The following is a 16473-nucleotide window of genomic DNA, read 5'->3' as shown; positions in this document are numbered from 1 at the left end:
ACTTCGGCCACTGCGCGAACCAGAGAACTGCCATGAGTGGCACGAGACATTAGTCAAGGTCATCCTGTTACAAACCACATTATTACTTCTGAATTGAAGTAACACTAGCACGACAGACCTGCTTAATTCTTCTAAATTCAGAGCCCCAAGAGCTCACAAACGCAGTCTCCAAACACGTGGTCTGACAGAGCTGACGGCGGGCCAAGTTTTTGTGGCTGAGAAGAGCAGAGATCTCACGAGCTAGACAGCGGCTGGCAACAAAGTTGTTAGAACTAGAGCTGCAGTTACACAATGGGAAAGGGGCACTCTCATAGCCGATGGTGGTTCATACACGGGTATAACGCAGACACCTAGTTGCACATGTAACCTTGAACAGGTACACTCCGAGCTGAGAACCAACTTGCGTCCCATGCTTCGGGGCTAGCGGCTCCTCCAATCACAACTTATGGCCCTAGGGGTGGGTAACAGGGGCCATCAACCAATCATTGGGTCCACATACTGAAACCATGTATAAGTAACACTTTTTGGGGCTGATCCAGGCCTGACACCTAATATGGGAGAGCCAGTAAGACAACTTCTATAGGGACTGGTAAAAGGGGACTACCACTCAGCACCCAATCATGACTGGTGATAAGTTTGCTTGAGAAGGGCCTAGGTCGTGATATCATTGTGAAGTAGATTTGCCTAAAAATTGGCCTGCGAGCTAGTTTTCACTGAGTGTGTGTCCGGATTTCTATCTGTGTGCTTATCCCTGTTGGGGCTTGGCTGTAATAAACCACAATTGAATGTGCTACCTGCCTGGACTTGCGTTCCTTTTGGGAAAGCGGAAGGAATTATGCTTTCCATGAGTTTGGAGTCCGCAAACTCCTAGCAACCCACCCTGCTTGCCTGGGAGTTCTCCCTAACAGCTCTGAGCCCTAAACCCTGCTCTTGCTGTTTTACCTCTGTACCTGTGATCCCAAAGGGTCTAAGCCCCACTTCCATATCTTGCTGTGTTACCTTTGTACCTGGGATCTCTTTGGGTCTGAGACCCGCAGTGCCAGATCTTGCAGTGTTACCTCTGTACCTGGGATCACTTTGGTCTAAGCCCCAGCCCAAGGTCTTGCAGTGTTACATCTCTGTACCTGGGATCTTGTAGGGTCTGAGACCCATTCCGAGATCTTGCAGTGTTACCTCTGTACCTGGGATCTTGTAGGGTCTGAGACCCAGTGCCAGATCTTGCAGTGTTACCTCTTTGTACCCGGGATCTCATTTGGTCTGAGACCCAGTCCCAGATCTTGCTGTGTTAACTCTGTACCTGGGACCTTGTAGGGTCTAAGCCCCAGTCCCACCTCTTGCAGTGTTATACCTGTACCTGGGAGCTCATAGGGTCTGAGACCCAGTCCGGGGTCTTGGTTATACATGTACCTGGGATCTCGTTGGACCTGTGCCGCAGACCCAGGTCTTGCTATGTTTTACTGTAACTGGTTTTACTATAACTGGAATCTACTTGGGTCAGAGCCCCAGTCCCAGATCTTGCAGGGTTACCCCTGTACCTGCAATCTCCTTGGGTCTAAGCCCCAGTCCCAGGTGTTGCTGTGTTATTCAAGTACCTGGGACCTTGTAGGTTCTGAGCCCCAGTCCCATGTTTTGTTGTGTTATAATGTCCCTGGGATCTGATAGGGCCTGAGCCCCAGATCCAGGTCTTGCAGAGGTGTTACCTCTGTACCTGGAATCTCGAAGGGTCCTAGCTTCAGCCCAAGGTCTTGCTGTGTTACCTCTGTACTTGCGTAGGGTCTGAGCCTCAGCCCAAGGTCTTGCTGTGTTATACATGTACCTGGGATCTCCTAGGGTCTGAACCCCATTCTCATGTCTTGCTCTGATACACATGTACCTGGGATCTCCTAGGGTCTGAGCCCCAGTCCCTGGTCTTGCTGTGTTACTTCTGTACTTGCGCAGGGTCTGAGCCTCAGCCCAAGGTCTTGCTTTGGTACACATGTACCTGGGATCTCCTAGGGTCTGAGGCCCAGTCTCAGGTCTTGATCTGGTACACATGTACCTGGGATCTCCTAGGGTCTGAGCCCCAGTGCCTGGTTTTGCTGTGTTACTTCTGTACTTGCGTAGGGTCTGAGCCTTAGCCTAAGGTCTTGCTCTGGTACACATGTACCTGGGATCTCTTAGGGTCTGAGCCCCAGTCTCATGTCTTGCTCTGGTACACATGTACCTGGGGGTCTGAGCCCCAGTCTCAGGTCTTGCTCTGGTACACATGTACCTGGGATCTCCTAGGGTCTGAGCCCCAGTCTCAGGTCTTGCTCTGGTACACATGTACCTGGGATCTCCTAGGGTCTGAGCCCCAGTCTCAGGTCTTGCTCTGGTACACGTGTACCTGGGATCTCCTAGGGTCTGAGTCCCAGTCTCAGGTCTTGCTGTGTTATACATGTAGCTGGGATCTCCTAGGGTCTGTGCCCCAGTCTCAGGTCTTGCTCTGGTACACATGTACCTGGGATCTCCTAGGGTCCGAGCCCCAGCCGATGGTCTTGCTGTGTTATAAATGTACCTGGGATCTCCTAGGGTCTGAGCCCCAGCCGAAGGTCTTGCTGTGTTATACATGTACCTGGGATTTCCTAGGGTCTGAGCCCCAGTCTCAGGTCTTGCTCTGGTACACATGTACCTGGGATCTCCTAGGGTCTGAGTCCCAGTCTCAGGTCTTGCTGTGTTATACATGTAGCTGGGATCTCCTAGGGTCTGTGCCCCAGTCTCAGGTCTTGCTCTGGTACACATGTACCTGGGATCTCCTAGGGTCCGAGCCCCAGCCTAAGGTCTTGCTGTGTTATACATGTACCTGGGATCTCCTAGGGTCTGAGCCCCAGTGCCTGGTTTTGCTGTGTTACTTCTGTACTTGCGTAGGGTCTGAGCCTTAGCCTAAGGTCTTGCTCTGGTACACATGTACCTGGGATCTCTTAGGGTCTGAGCCCCAGTCTCATGTCTTGCTCTGGTACACATGTACCTGGGGGTCTGAGCCCCAGTCTCAGGTCTTGCTCTGGTACACATGTACCTGGGATCTCCTAGGGTCTGAGCCCCAGTCTCAGGTCTTGCTCTGGTACACATGTACCTGGGATCTCCTAGGGTCTGAGCCCCAGTCTCAGGTCTTGCTCTGGTACACATGTACCTGGGATCTCCTAGGGTCTGAGTCCCAGTCTCAGGTCTTGCTGTGTTATACATGTAGCTGGGATCTCCTAGGGTCTGTGCCCCAGTCACAGGTCTTGCTCTGGTACACATGTACCTGGGATCTCCTAGGGTCCGAGCCCCAGCCGATGGTCTTGCTGTGTTATAAATGTACCTGGGATCTCCTAGGGTCTGAGCCCCCGCCGAAGGTCTTGCTGTGTTATACATGTACCTGGGATTTCCTAGGGTCTGTGCCCCAGTCTCAGGTCTTGCTGTGTTATACATGTACCTGGGATCTCCTAGGGTCTGTGCCCCAGTCTCAGGTCTTGCTGTGTTATACATGTACCTGGGATTTCCTAGGGTCTGTGCCCCAGTCTCAGGTCTTGCTGTGTTATACATGTACCTGGGATCTCCTAGGGTCTGTGCCCCAGTCTCAGGTCTTGCTCTGGTACACAAGTACCTGGGATCTCCTAGGGTCTGTGCCCCAGTCTCAGGTCTTGCTCTGGTACACAAGTACCTGGGATCTCCTACGGTCTGTGCCCCAGTCTCAGGTCTTGCTGTGTTATACATGTAGCTGGGATCTCCTAGGGTCTGTGCCCCAGTCTCAGGTCTTGCTCTGGTACACATGTACCTGGGATCTCCTAGGGTCCGAGCCCCAGCCGATGGTCTTGCTGTGTTATAAATTTACCTGGGATCTCCTAGGGTCTGAGCCCCAGCCGAAGGTCTTGCTGTGTTATACATGTACCTGGGATTTCCTAGGGTCTGTGCCCCAGTCTCAGGTCTTGCTGTGTTATACATGTACCTGGGATCTCCTAGGGTCTGAGCCCCAGTCTCAGGTCTTGCTCTGGTACACAAGTACCTGGGATATCCTAGGGTCTGTGCCCCAGTCTCAGGTCTTGCTCTGGTACACAAGTACCTGGGATCTCCTAGGGTCTGTGCCCCAGTCTCAGGTCTTGCTGTGTTATACATGTAGCTGGGATCTCCTAGGGTCTGTGCCCCAGTCTCAGGTCTTGCTCTGGTACACATGTACCTGGGATCTCCTAGGGTCCGAGCCCCAGCCGATGGTCTTGCTGTGTTATAAATTTACCTGGGATCTCCTAGGGTCTGAGCCCCAGCCGAAGGTCTTGCTGTGTTATACATGTACCTGGGATTTCCTAGGGTCTGTGCCCCAGTCTCAGGTCTTGCTGTGTTATACATGTACCTGGGATCTCCTAGGGTCTGAGCCCCAGTCTCAGGTCTTGCTCTGGTACACAAGTACCTGGGATATCCTAGGGTCTGAGCCCCAGTCTCAGGTCTTGCTGTGTTATACATGTGCCTGGGATCTCCTAGGGTCTGTGCCCCAGTCTCAGGTCTTGCTGTGTTATACATGTACCTGGGATCTCCTAGGGTCTGTGCCCCAGTCTCAGGTCTTGCTGTGTTATACATGTACCTGGGATCTCCTAGGGTCTGTGCCCCAGTCTCAGGTCTTGCTCTGGTACACAAGTACCTGGGATCTCCTAGGGTCTGAGCCCCAGTCTCAGGTCTTGCTCTGGTACACATGTACCTGGGATCTCCTAGGGTCTGAGTCCCAGTCTCAGGTCTTGCTGTGTTATACATGTACCTGGGATCTCCTAGGGTCTGTGCCCCAGTCTCAGGTCTTGCTCTGGTACACAAGTACCTGGGATCTCCTAGGGTCTGAGCCCCAGTCTCAGGTCTTGCTGTGTTATACATGTGCCTGGGATCTCCTAGGGTCTGAGCCCCAGTCTCAGGTCTTGCTCTGGTACACATGTACCTGGGATCTCCTAGCGTCTGAGCCCCAGTCTCAGGTCTTGCTGTGTTATACATGTGCCTGGGATCTCCTAGGGTCTGTGCCCCAGTCTCAGGTCTTGCTGTGTTATACATGTGCCTGGGATCTCCTAGGGTCTGAGCCCCAGCCGAAGGTCTTGCTGTGTTATAAATGTACCTGGGATATCCTAGGGTCTGAGCCCCAGCCGAAGGTCTTGCTGTGTTATACATGTGCCTGGGATCTCCTAGCGTCTGAGCCCCAGTCTCAGGTCTTGCTGTGTTATACATGTGCCTGGGATCTCCTAGCGTCTGAGCCCCAGTCTCAGGTCTTGCTGTGTTATACATGTGCCTGGGATCTCCTAGCGTCTGAGCCCCAGTCTCAGGTCTTGCTGTGTTATACAAGTACCTGGGATATCCTAGGGTCTGAGCCCCAGTCTCAGGTCTTGCTCTGGTACACAAGTACCTGGGATATCCTAGGGTCTGAGCCCCAGCCGAAGGTCTTGCTGTGTTATACATGTGCCTGGGATCTCCTAGCGTCTGAGCCCCAGTCACAGGTCTTGCTGTGTTATACATGTGCCTGGGATCTCCTAGCGTCTGAGCCCCAGTCTCAGGTCTTGCTGTGTTATACAAGTACCTGGGATCTCCTAGCGTCTGAGCCCCAGTCTCAGGTCTTGCTGTGTTATACATGTGCCTGGGATCTCCTAGCGTCTGAGCCCCAGTCTCAGGTCTTGCTGTGTTATACAAGTACCTGGGATATCCTAGGGTCTGAGCCCCAGTCTCAGGTCTTGCTCTGGTACACAAGTACCTGGGATATCCTAGGGTCTGAGCCCCAGCCGAAGGTCTTGCTGTGTTATACATGTGCCTGGGATCTCCTAGCGTCTGAGCCCCAGTCTCAGGTCTTGCTGTATTACCTCTGTATCTGGATCAACTAGGGCAGGGTTGTCCAACTCCAGGCGCCAAGGGCCAGAAACCTGATGGGGTTTCAGGATATCCCCCATGAACATTTAGAATCATTGTATGCACATTTATCTCATAAATATTAAAGAGGGTATCCTGAAAATCTGGCATGGATCCGGCCTCGATGGCTGGAGATGGACAACACTGGCCTAGATTCTGAGCCTCAGTCCTATGTCTTTTTGTGGTGTACTGTACCTGGGATCCCAAAGGGTCTAAGCCCCAGTCCCAGATCTTGCTAAGTTACCTTTGTACCTGGGATCTCGTAGGGTCTGAGCCCCAGTCTGTAACGATGAAGGCAGGTAACACCATCATTATATCAGGTCAGCTTTATTGTCTTTATTTTATGCAGCGTAGAGAGAGACCCCCAACACAGGCAGTGTCCAGGGTCCAACTGACAGCAGTCAAAGAACAACATTCTAATGCACTAGCACTCCATAGCTGATGACATAATGGAGTTCTAATATGGAATGGTACAGCCCTGTCACAAGCGATAGTGGCACTGACATAAAAGGTATTAACAAGCATGCATAGAAGGACATCCAAATGCACAACCCATATACAACACACCTCCCTCCCCTAAAAAAAAACTCTTTATTACAAATTACTAATTAACATTACCAGGTGGAACACATTGGAAATTGTAACATCTGTGTTATAAAACATGAACACATTTTAAAATTGCAGATTTATCTTTTTACCTTTGCAATTCTAGATAAACTCCAGACTTGACCACTTTCCACACATACAGCATTTTTGTAAATTTGTGTCACCCTAACAGGTTCTGAATAAAGTGATTCCCCCTTCTTAGAAACCACCGCCCTTATGCGCACCAAATCCCCAACCTCAACCACAGTTTTCCTTTTGGGATTTTTCTCATTAACTCTCTTCACCCACCTATCTTTGCAGGCATCCATCCTTTTCCTCACATCATCCATCACTGTATCTGTTTCTCTTGCCCTACCCAACCAGGCAGGCGCTACACAGGTATTAGCCTTCCATCCTCTCATCATTTCAAATGCACTGATTCCTGTCTCGATCCTTGGAGCCATCCTTAATGCATACAATCTATCTCTCACAGCTACCTTCCTGTCAAGTCCACTTACATTCGCTCCACGAATAGCTTCCATGATGGATCTGTTGACCCTCTCAACCATTCCATTTGCTTGGGGATAGTATAAAGGTGTCCTTTTGTGTTTGATACCACATTTGCCAAGATACTCTAAAAACATTTTTCCCACGAATTGTGGGCCATTATCAGTGAGGATACTTCTGGGTAAACCCTCCTTTTCAAAACGTCTTCCAGAAATTCTATTATCCGCAGACAGGTAACATCCCTCATAATCCTAAACTTAGTCCATCTAGAAAAGATATCAACCAGCACTAGAATGAACCTTCCTTTACCCGCACCCATATCCAATGGACCCAAAACATCCATAGACAGGTCTTGCCACACACCCGCTGGAGTATTTGTTTTCTCCATTGGTTGGGACCTAGCAAGTAGGTTTTTCCCTGACTTGATACAATCAGTGCAAGCACCCACAACCTTTTCAATTTCACGATCCATCCCTGGCCACCAGTAATCAACTTTAATTACTTCTTTAGTCTTACACACCCCTATGTGACCTTGGTGTGCTCGACTTATTAGTTTACTTCTCAAACATCCAGGAACAACCAATTTGTCCCACCGGTATAACAACTCTCCTTTCAATGACAATTCATTTCTCACCTCCCACATTGACCTTTCTTCACTCGACAATAGTCTTTTCTCTGGCCATTCACTTTCTACGAAAGTCATGATCCGTCTCCACATCTCACTTGACTTTAAAGCTTGAATCCATTCCTGTTTCTGTATTATGCCCTCCACTGTGGCAAACACCATCTCATTTTCACCATACACACTTCTGTCATTATCAGTCACATTATCCTCAATTTTCACTCTTCAGGCGTGATCAGCCTTGACATTTTCTTTACCAGCAACTACCTCAACTACAAATTTGTGACACTGTAGTCTTGTTACCCATCCAGCCAGTCTCCTTGATACCTTGTCAAGTCCCTTGTTTTCAAAAATAGACTTGAGAGGTCTATGATCTGTTCTTAGGATAAATTCTTGTCCCCAGACAAAATTTTTCATTTTTTCAATCCCCCAGTGGCACGCCAGAGCTTCTTTTTCCAGCACGGAGTAGTTTAATTCTGCACCCCTCAGCATGCGGGATGCATGCATCACCACCATTTCTTACCCATCAAAATATGGTTGTAACATAACCACTCCTATGCCAGTGTCACTGGCATCCACAGATAAAAGTGTTTTCTTCCTGGTATCAAACATTGATAAAGGTTTTGCCATATCGATTTTCTTCTTTATCTCCTCAAATTCTCTCTCACATTCATTGCTCCATACAAATTCAACACCTTTCCTTAGCAGTGCCCTCAAATTTGTTATGCAATCTGCGTAATTCTCCACAAATCGATGATAGAATTGAAGAGTACCCAAAAATGACCTTAATTCACCTTTGTTCTTTGGTGGCTGAGTTTTCACAATAGACTCCACTAAATTCTTTTTCGGTCTGAGACTCTGTTCAGATATCTCATGGCCCAAATACTCTACAACCTGAGTCATGAAAACGCACTTCTCGCTCCTCAAAGTTATTCCTCTTGACTTAAACATTTTTAGAACCACATCAAGCCTACATCTCAATTCTTCTTCATCTTTCCCACAAATCAGGACATCGTCCTGAAAACATCAGACTCCATTAACTTCCTTTAGTAATTTGTCCATCACCTTCTGGAACACCGAGGAAGCCGATACCAATCCAAATGGCATGCGTTTAAATTGGTATATGCCTTCATATGTAATGAAAGCGGTTAACTTGCGAGACTCATTATCCAAACCAATTTGATGATAAGCGCTCGCCATGTCAAGTTTTGCAAAACATTTTGCATTCCCAATCCTACTTAAAAGCTCTCCCATATTTGGTAAGGGATGGCGATCCGCCACAACACATCGATTAAGCTCCCTCAAATCGACGCACACCCTCAAATCTCCATTTCCCTTCTTCACCACCACCACAGGAGATATCCACTCTACTGCCTTGGCCGGTTCAATAATTTCTCAAGCTTTACTAATTCATCCCGTACTGCTTTCCGCATTGACAGTGGTAACGGCCTAAGCTTTGAGGCAATGGGCTTACTTCCTTCCCTTATCACAATCTTATGAACCATACCCTTAAGACATCCTACCTTTTCACTAAATACTTCAGGGTATTTCGTTATCGTTTCACGTTTGGCTATTTTACCTTTGGACTCAGGAGGGTAGACCACATTAAAAACCTGTTCTTCACCATTGGGATCTAACTTGATTTTTTACCCTCTTTGTTCCCTCCAACCCAACAATGTTTCTCCTCTCTTTGTGACATATATTCTTCCATGCGTTACCCTCTCTTTAAATTTGAATTCTGCATCACAACACCCTAAAATCTCTATTTTGTCACCATTATATCCCCCTGGGGTTTTATCAGACGGGCGTAACCGTTCAATGGCACCTCCAATCACATTTTCAAAAACTATTTTGGACATTAAAGTGATCTTAGAACACGAGTCAGCAAGCATCTTAACATAATGACCATTCACCTCTATCCATGCTGAAGGATGCTCACATTCATCAGTTTCTAAACATTCTACCATATGCACAGTGACAATTTCATTTTCAGAAATATCCGCCTCCTCTGAGGAGGGACCATCATATTCTTCAACAAAAAGTGTTCCTTTACTATCTGTTCCTATCCGATAATTTTTGCAGCAGTTTTCGAAATGACCCCATTTCTTACATATATTACAATTGGCACGCCTCCCAGGGCATATGGGAGACGTTGATAGGTGGCGTGCACTCCCACAACGGAAACATAATCTATCTTCCCTCTTTGCATTGAACTGGAATTTATCCTTCTGGGCACGTTTATTGGCTTGTTCAGCCCCCCCACCCTTCATTTGGGTATTATCATAACACCTATTGGGTCTGGTTTTCTGTTTCTTCTTTTCTTTTGGGTAAGGTCCCTTTTTATCGCTCACCCTTAACACTTCAGTTCCTACTGCCGACTTATTTTCCTTTACAGACAACTTTGCCACACATTGTAGTGTGTGTTCAATCCTCTTTGCAATGTTAATAACTTCATCTAAATTAGGGTCATCTTTTAACCAGATCTCTTCACGTAGCTTATCATTTGCACGATGTATTATAAACTGATCCCTTATGTGTTCCTCCAAACCACTCCCAAATTTACAATGTAAAGATAACTGTCTCAAGGCAGTTATATAGTCCTCAACAGATTCTCCTTCATGTTGGCATCTCATGCCAAAATGATATCTTTCCAACACCGTACTGGTCTTAGCCACAAAATGCTTATCAAGTTTGACCAGAGCAAGATCAAAGTCATTTGCGCCTTCTTCTATATCTAATTCCGAAACATCAGGTAAAGTGTCATATATCCTCTGCCCTTCATAACCCAGAAAATGCATTAACATTGCTACTTTCCGCTCAACAGACATGCCATTTTCGCATGTAGCTTTAACGTAGTGAAGAAAACCCCTCTTCCAGGGCGCCCATTTAATTCTTGGGGGACCTGGTGAGGGCATAAACACTTGTGGACCCGGAACTCCAGATAGTGCCATATTTTCTGTTCCAGATAACACTCACTATAGTAACCTCTTTTCACAACGGTAAGTACACCACCAGGTAAGTCACTCCCAGGATGCTAAGAGACAATACTGTGCAGGCTTACAGTAACATATCCCTGCAGGATTATTATTATCCAGGTCCTCGTAAATAATAAGTGCACTCTGTAATTCAATATTCATATGGCCAGTTGACACACAGGTAATGTGCCGTTCCTCACCTGTGGTACCTTATGATGATCCAAACCTAATTTGCCTTCCCACAAGGGCCCTGGGCAAATTTCAGAAACTCTGCTTTTCCATAAACAGTCACAATCACGTCAAACTTAAAGAAAACGCAGCGCCACAGCCACGTTAAGGGATCGCACTTCCTTGTTATTCTTTACTTAGATCCACGTTGCGACCACGTGACGGTGGGGGCGTGGTAAATCCCCCGCCTGGCCCTATTAGCAGCCTTCGTTCTGGGGAGCCTGTCTCCACGTTAGACCACGCCGCTTCTGTGTGATGGGAGGAGCGAGCCCCTCTCACAGCACGCTCGGGAGCAGGCGAAAGCTCGCCTCTGCAGCCGCCGCGCTGGTTCTGCCCTGCACGTACCTTCGCAGAATGGAGTTCCGCAGGGTCTTCTGTGCCGCGGTTCAGTCTGCATCATACAGGAATATACCCCACAGCCTTCAGAACCGCCGTCTGCAATGCGGTCTGATTTCTGGGCAGCTTAAGCCACTCGGAACGGATGGTGTCAGTGCCCGCCTGCGCCCGTGAGTGGATACGTTTCAATTTTTCAGAAACGGAAGACAGCGGCTTTCACAGTGGGGCACATCAAAGCCAAAATCAGACAGCCACCTGAACGGCCGCCTCCTGGACATCCGTTCCTCCTTCCCTTGGCTCCTCCGATCCTGCAGCTGCCACTCCGCGCTACGTGTCAGTCGGGGGTCTCTGCTTCAGCTCGCCTTCAAAAAGGAATGTTCTATTCATCCCATCCTCGTCGCCATTGTAACGATGAAGGCAGGTAACACCATCATTATATCAGGTCAACTTTATTGTCTTTATTTTATGCAGCGTAGAGAGAGACCCCCAACACAGGCAATGTCCAGGGTCCAACTGACAGCAGTCAAAGAACAACATTCTAATGCACTAGCACTCCATAGCTGATGACATAATGGAGTTCTAATATGGAATGGTACAGCCCTGTCACAAGCCATAGTGGCACTGACATAAAAGGTATTAACAAGCATGCATAGAAGGACATCCAAATGCACAACCTATATACAACACAGTCCCAGGCGTTACTGTGTTATACACGTACCTGGGATCTCCTATTATTATTATTATTCTGATGATGGTATTTGTTGAGCGCGGACCTAGCTCCGAGAAGCAATGGAGAGCTTTACAGAGGTCTAAGCCCCAGTTCCAGAGCTTGCTATGTTACCTCTGTTCCTTGGATCTGAGCTAGTCCCAGGCGTTGCTGCGGTGTTACCTCTGTACCTGAGATCCCGTAGAGTCTGAGCACCAGTCCCAGGACATGCTGTGTTATGCATGTACCTGGGATCTCCTTGGCTCTGAGCCCCAGTACCAAGGTCATCCTGCTTAGTTTGTGTTTTATAGGAAGGGGCACTCGTGTTAGGATAGGGAAAGTTTGGCCTTTATCTGAACCCCTTTCTGTTAATAAAATGGCTGATGTTGATTATGATACCGCTTTGTGTCCGCCTCTCATTGCTGACCCCTCACAGCGCCAAGCTACGTTTTGCCATTCCGAGCATCTTGTCCTTGAAGCAACGCACAATTTAACTCGGGGCAGAACCAATCTTCCCTAATTCGTGCTGCAATTACTTCCTTTCCTGTATGTGCTGGATGATGGAGCTGGGCCAGGGCAGTGTTCAACAGTGCCAATGGCATGACCACCTTTCCAGTGTTATTTTGACGCCACAGTGAGTCGGTTGGGGACATCGTACATCCTCTTTTTACCCATAGTTCCTTTTCTGTCATTGGTGCGGCTGCCTGTAATTCCATTATCTGTGTTGCGGGGAGATGGGTGTACCCTTCTTTCATCATCATCTGTTTTGCCATCCCCCTCCCCCTCCCTCTCTCTGACTCTGGGGGGTTCCATATTTCACCAAAGTATGCTGCATGCTTGGCATGTGTGTCTGCTGTTTCATTCCCTTTCGAGATATGGTTGTCTCCATTAGTGTGTGCCGGGCATTTAACCAAAGCTATCTCTTGGGGATCATTAATTACTTCAATTAATTCTGCTAACAAAAGAGCATGTTGCACTGGGGTGCCATCAGCTCTCCTAAACCCTCTTCTCTGCCATTTTAACAGCCCTGAGTGGACGGTTGACGTGACATATGCGCTATCAGAATATATAGTAACTCTTTTGTCAACGCTTTCCTTCAACGCCAAGATCAGTGCAACCAATTCCGCTGCTTGAGCCGAATAATGCTGTGGTAACTGCACGCATTTCACCGGGACATACATCAAATCTTCTGTCATGTTTACAACTACTGCCCCAGTTCTCCTTATCCCATCATTTTGGTCTATTGTTGATGACCCATCAATGTACAAAATCTCCCCACCCTTAAGTGCATCCTCTTCAACTTTTCTAGTGCATGAGTATGTTTCGATAGTCTGTGTACAATAGTGAGCATAATCACCTTCCTCAATAACTTCCGCTATAAATCTGGCTGGGTTAACTGTACTGCATCTGACAATTGACAATTTGGGTCTAGACAAGATGATCTCATAACCTGACGCGCTCTGTGTGGTTAGTGTGGACTTAGGCTTATTCAATATTGCAAATAGCGCATGCTCCACAAATCGTGTGGTTGAGCACCCTATTGTAATCGATGATGATTTCTCCACCACAAATGCAGCTGCGACGAGCCTCTGTTCGCAAGTGAAATGTCCTAGCATGACAGGGTCCAAGTGACCGCTGTAGAACGCTATTGGCTTGTGTACCATGCTGGTTTTCTGAGTCAATACTGCTTTCATTACTGCTGAGTCGCAATGCGAAAAGATAAAAAACTGTCGTTCATAATCTGGGGTGGCTAGTACCGGAGCAGTGTATATGGCGTGCTTCAACTCGTCAAATGCCTCCTTCATTTCCCTTGTCCATCCCAATGTTTTGTCCCCTTTGTGTGCTTCTCTCAATGCCTCAAGTAGGGGTCCTATGTATGAGCTGTAGTCAAAACCCATGCTCTACAGTAGTTGCATAATCCCAGGAACTGCTGCAGCTCCCTCACCGTTTGTGGTTGTGGCGTGTTGGATATAGCTTGTGCTCTTTGTGGTGCAATCTTTGTTCCGTGCTGGGATATTAGTTGACCAATGCATAGTACCTGTTCCTGACAGTACTTTAACTTTTCTTTGTCGACCTTGTAACTCTTTTCAGCCAACACTGTCAGCATTTTCATTGAGTCCTCCCTGCACCTTTTCTCGGTTGTGCTGCAAATGATTATATCGTCAACATATTGCAGCACCGTACTTTCTAATTCCCAAGTCCATCTGTATTACTCTGTTGAAAATTGAGGGTGACTCGCAGTACCCTTGTGGTAACCTGGTGTGTTTCCATTTTGTGTTCCTGTATGTGAAGCTTGTCAAGTCCTGTGAATCTGGGTGCAGGGGTATTGAGAAAAAGGCATTTTTGAGGTCAATCACGATGAACAGTGAGGCCTCTGCAGGAATTCCACATAATATTGTGGCTGGGTTTGCTGCTATGGGGTATTCTGCCTCTACAATGTTATTCAAGGGTCTGAAGTCCTGGATAAAACGCCAAGACCCTCCTTCAGCTTTGCGCACTGGGTACATGGCCGTGTTACATGATGATTCTGATGGTACCAATATGCCATTATTTATCAGGGCCGTTATGGTTTCGTATATGCCCTCATCAGCCTCTTTTGATAGTGGGTATTGTTTCACTCTAGGTAGTATTGCACCCTTTTTTAGCTTTATTCTTCCTCCTCCGATACTCTTTATGCAGCCAACGTCATAGGGACTGGTGGTCCACTGTGATGATGGAACTTTAGCCATATCTTCCTCGTACAATGGAACTGGGGTAGATGCGGGTGCCTCAGTGCCATGGCCATTTTCTGTGGCACTTGCTTATACGACACTCTTAGCCATATATCTACACTCATCATAAATAGCATCTCGCCTTCTTCCCTGTCTTCTGAAAAGAGCTCTTCATCGGACACCTGGGTGAGCCTGCATCCCTCAGCCAGTGCTATCACTGCCCTCCATGCTCTCCCTTCCCGGTCTTGAGCATGTACTGCGATATAATCAGCAGTTGCTATAATACTCTCGATGCTCACCGAAATCACCTTCCCTTCTGGTTCATTGGCTGGTGTCTCAGGCCTGAACAAATATGCTGTTGGCCTCCTCCAGATCTTTCCTTCTATTCCTGGCATCCAGGCGAATGCCATGTCTGTTCCGTACTGGAACAGTTCGCCATCCACTGGCTCAGCCCGAGCTACTGTCTGGACACAGTACGCTTGCAGTATTTGTCGTGCAGTAAGCATGTTTATTCCTGGTGTGGAGCAAATTATGCCATCCTCCGTGAAGGAGATTGTCATATTTAATCTGCTCATTATGTCCCTCCCAAGTATGTTCACTGGTGACTCCCTTGAATACAGGAGCGGGACAGACATGTCATAATCTCCAATAGATAAGGAGATGTTATCAGTAAAGGGAACCAACCCCCTAGCCCCAGAAATCCTTGGGCGTTCATGGCCTCATCTGACATTTTGAATCTACCCTCCCTTATGCAAGACCTGGTTGCCCCAGTGTCAACAAGGAATGATAATTTTTTGTCACCTATCGTTACCTCAATGCGTGGTTCCTCCGCACTATTAGGTGTTATCGACAGGATGGGACACACAAAGGACATCTGTGGGCTGTCCTATTGTGGGTACAATGACTGACCGCTTCCTGTGTAAGGGTTGTGTCCCAGGATAGTCACCCTTCCCAACTGTGTTTGTTGTAGCTGTGTATCGGTGGGGGTTAACTTATGGTCCTGTATTTTAGTGAGCTGCTGCACTGGCTGCACTGGGTGTTGTTGTGTTATTGCCACCTGTTGTTGCGGTAGTGAATATGTCTGCAGCTGTTGTTGTGTTGATAATTGATGCAGTGTGCTGCTCTGTTGTAGTCCCTGTGGTTGTTGGTAACCCTGCTGCTCCCTCATAGGCCCTTGTTGTCCCCCCATGCTGGTGGGGATGGTCTCATTCTACACGTACGTGACATATGTCCTAACCTCCCACAAACCCAACATACAGGTGGTTCCCTGGTCTGCCACGGGAAACTTCCTTCATTATCCTGGTACCCTGGTTGCCCAGTGGGGTAGAAACTTCGAAATCCTCCCCCTTGCTGTTGTGCAGGTTGGCCATATCCCCTTCCCCTCATCATTCCTCCCCTTCCCCTGAGGTTGTTATAATATCCATTTCCAGGTACCATATACCCTCCTCCTATGTTAGCCATGTATGGTGGGGGTGGTGGCAGCTGTTGTGTTATAAGTCGTGGTGGTTGTGGTAGTGGTGCTATTTGTAGTTGTGAGGGATCCTGTGCGGCCACTACTTGCGTGGGGTTTGGTGTCATTGTTGTTGGTGTAGTTATTAGTGCCCCATTACATGGTGTATTTAGTCAGTTTTTTCTGCACTAATTTAGCCTCTTCCGCTTTTCTATCTTCTTCCTTTTGTTTCATCTTTTCTTGCCACATCCTACAATGGTGTACTATTGTCAATTGTATTTCTGGCCAAGCCTTGGCTGCCATCCCCACTACTTTCTTCAATTGTTTTTGTACTGCCACCGGGAGCCCTTGTATTAGTATGTGGTAAAATATTGCCGGTGTCTTGTCCCATTGCTCTCTAGTTTCCATACGCCACTTCTCCTGAATCTCCTGGATATAATCAAAAGGATCTTCGTTCTCACGCATCTTGCATGACGTAATTGCTCCTA

The sequence above is a fragment of the Ambystoma mexicanum genome, chromosome 1p (assembly GCF_040938575.1).
Source record: "Ambystoma mexicanum isolate Mex_15411 chromosome 1p, UKY_AmexF1_1, whole genome shotgun sequence".
NCBI classification, from domain to species: domain Eukaryota; kingdom Metazoa; phylum Chordata; class Amphibia; order Caudata; family Ambystomatidae; genus Ambystoma; species Ambystoma mexicanum.
This window is presented reverse-complemented; position numbering follows the sequence as displayed.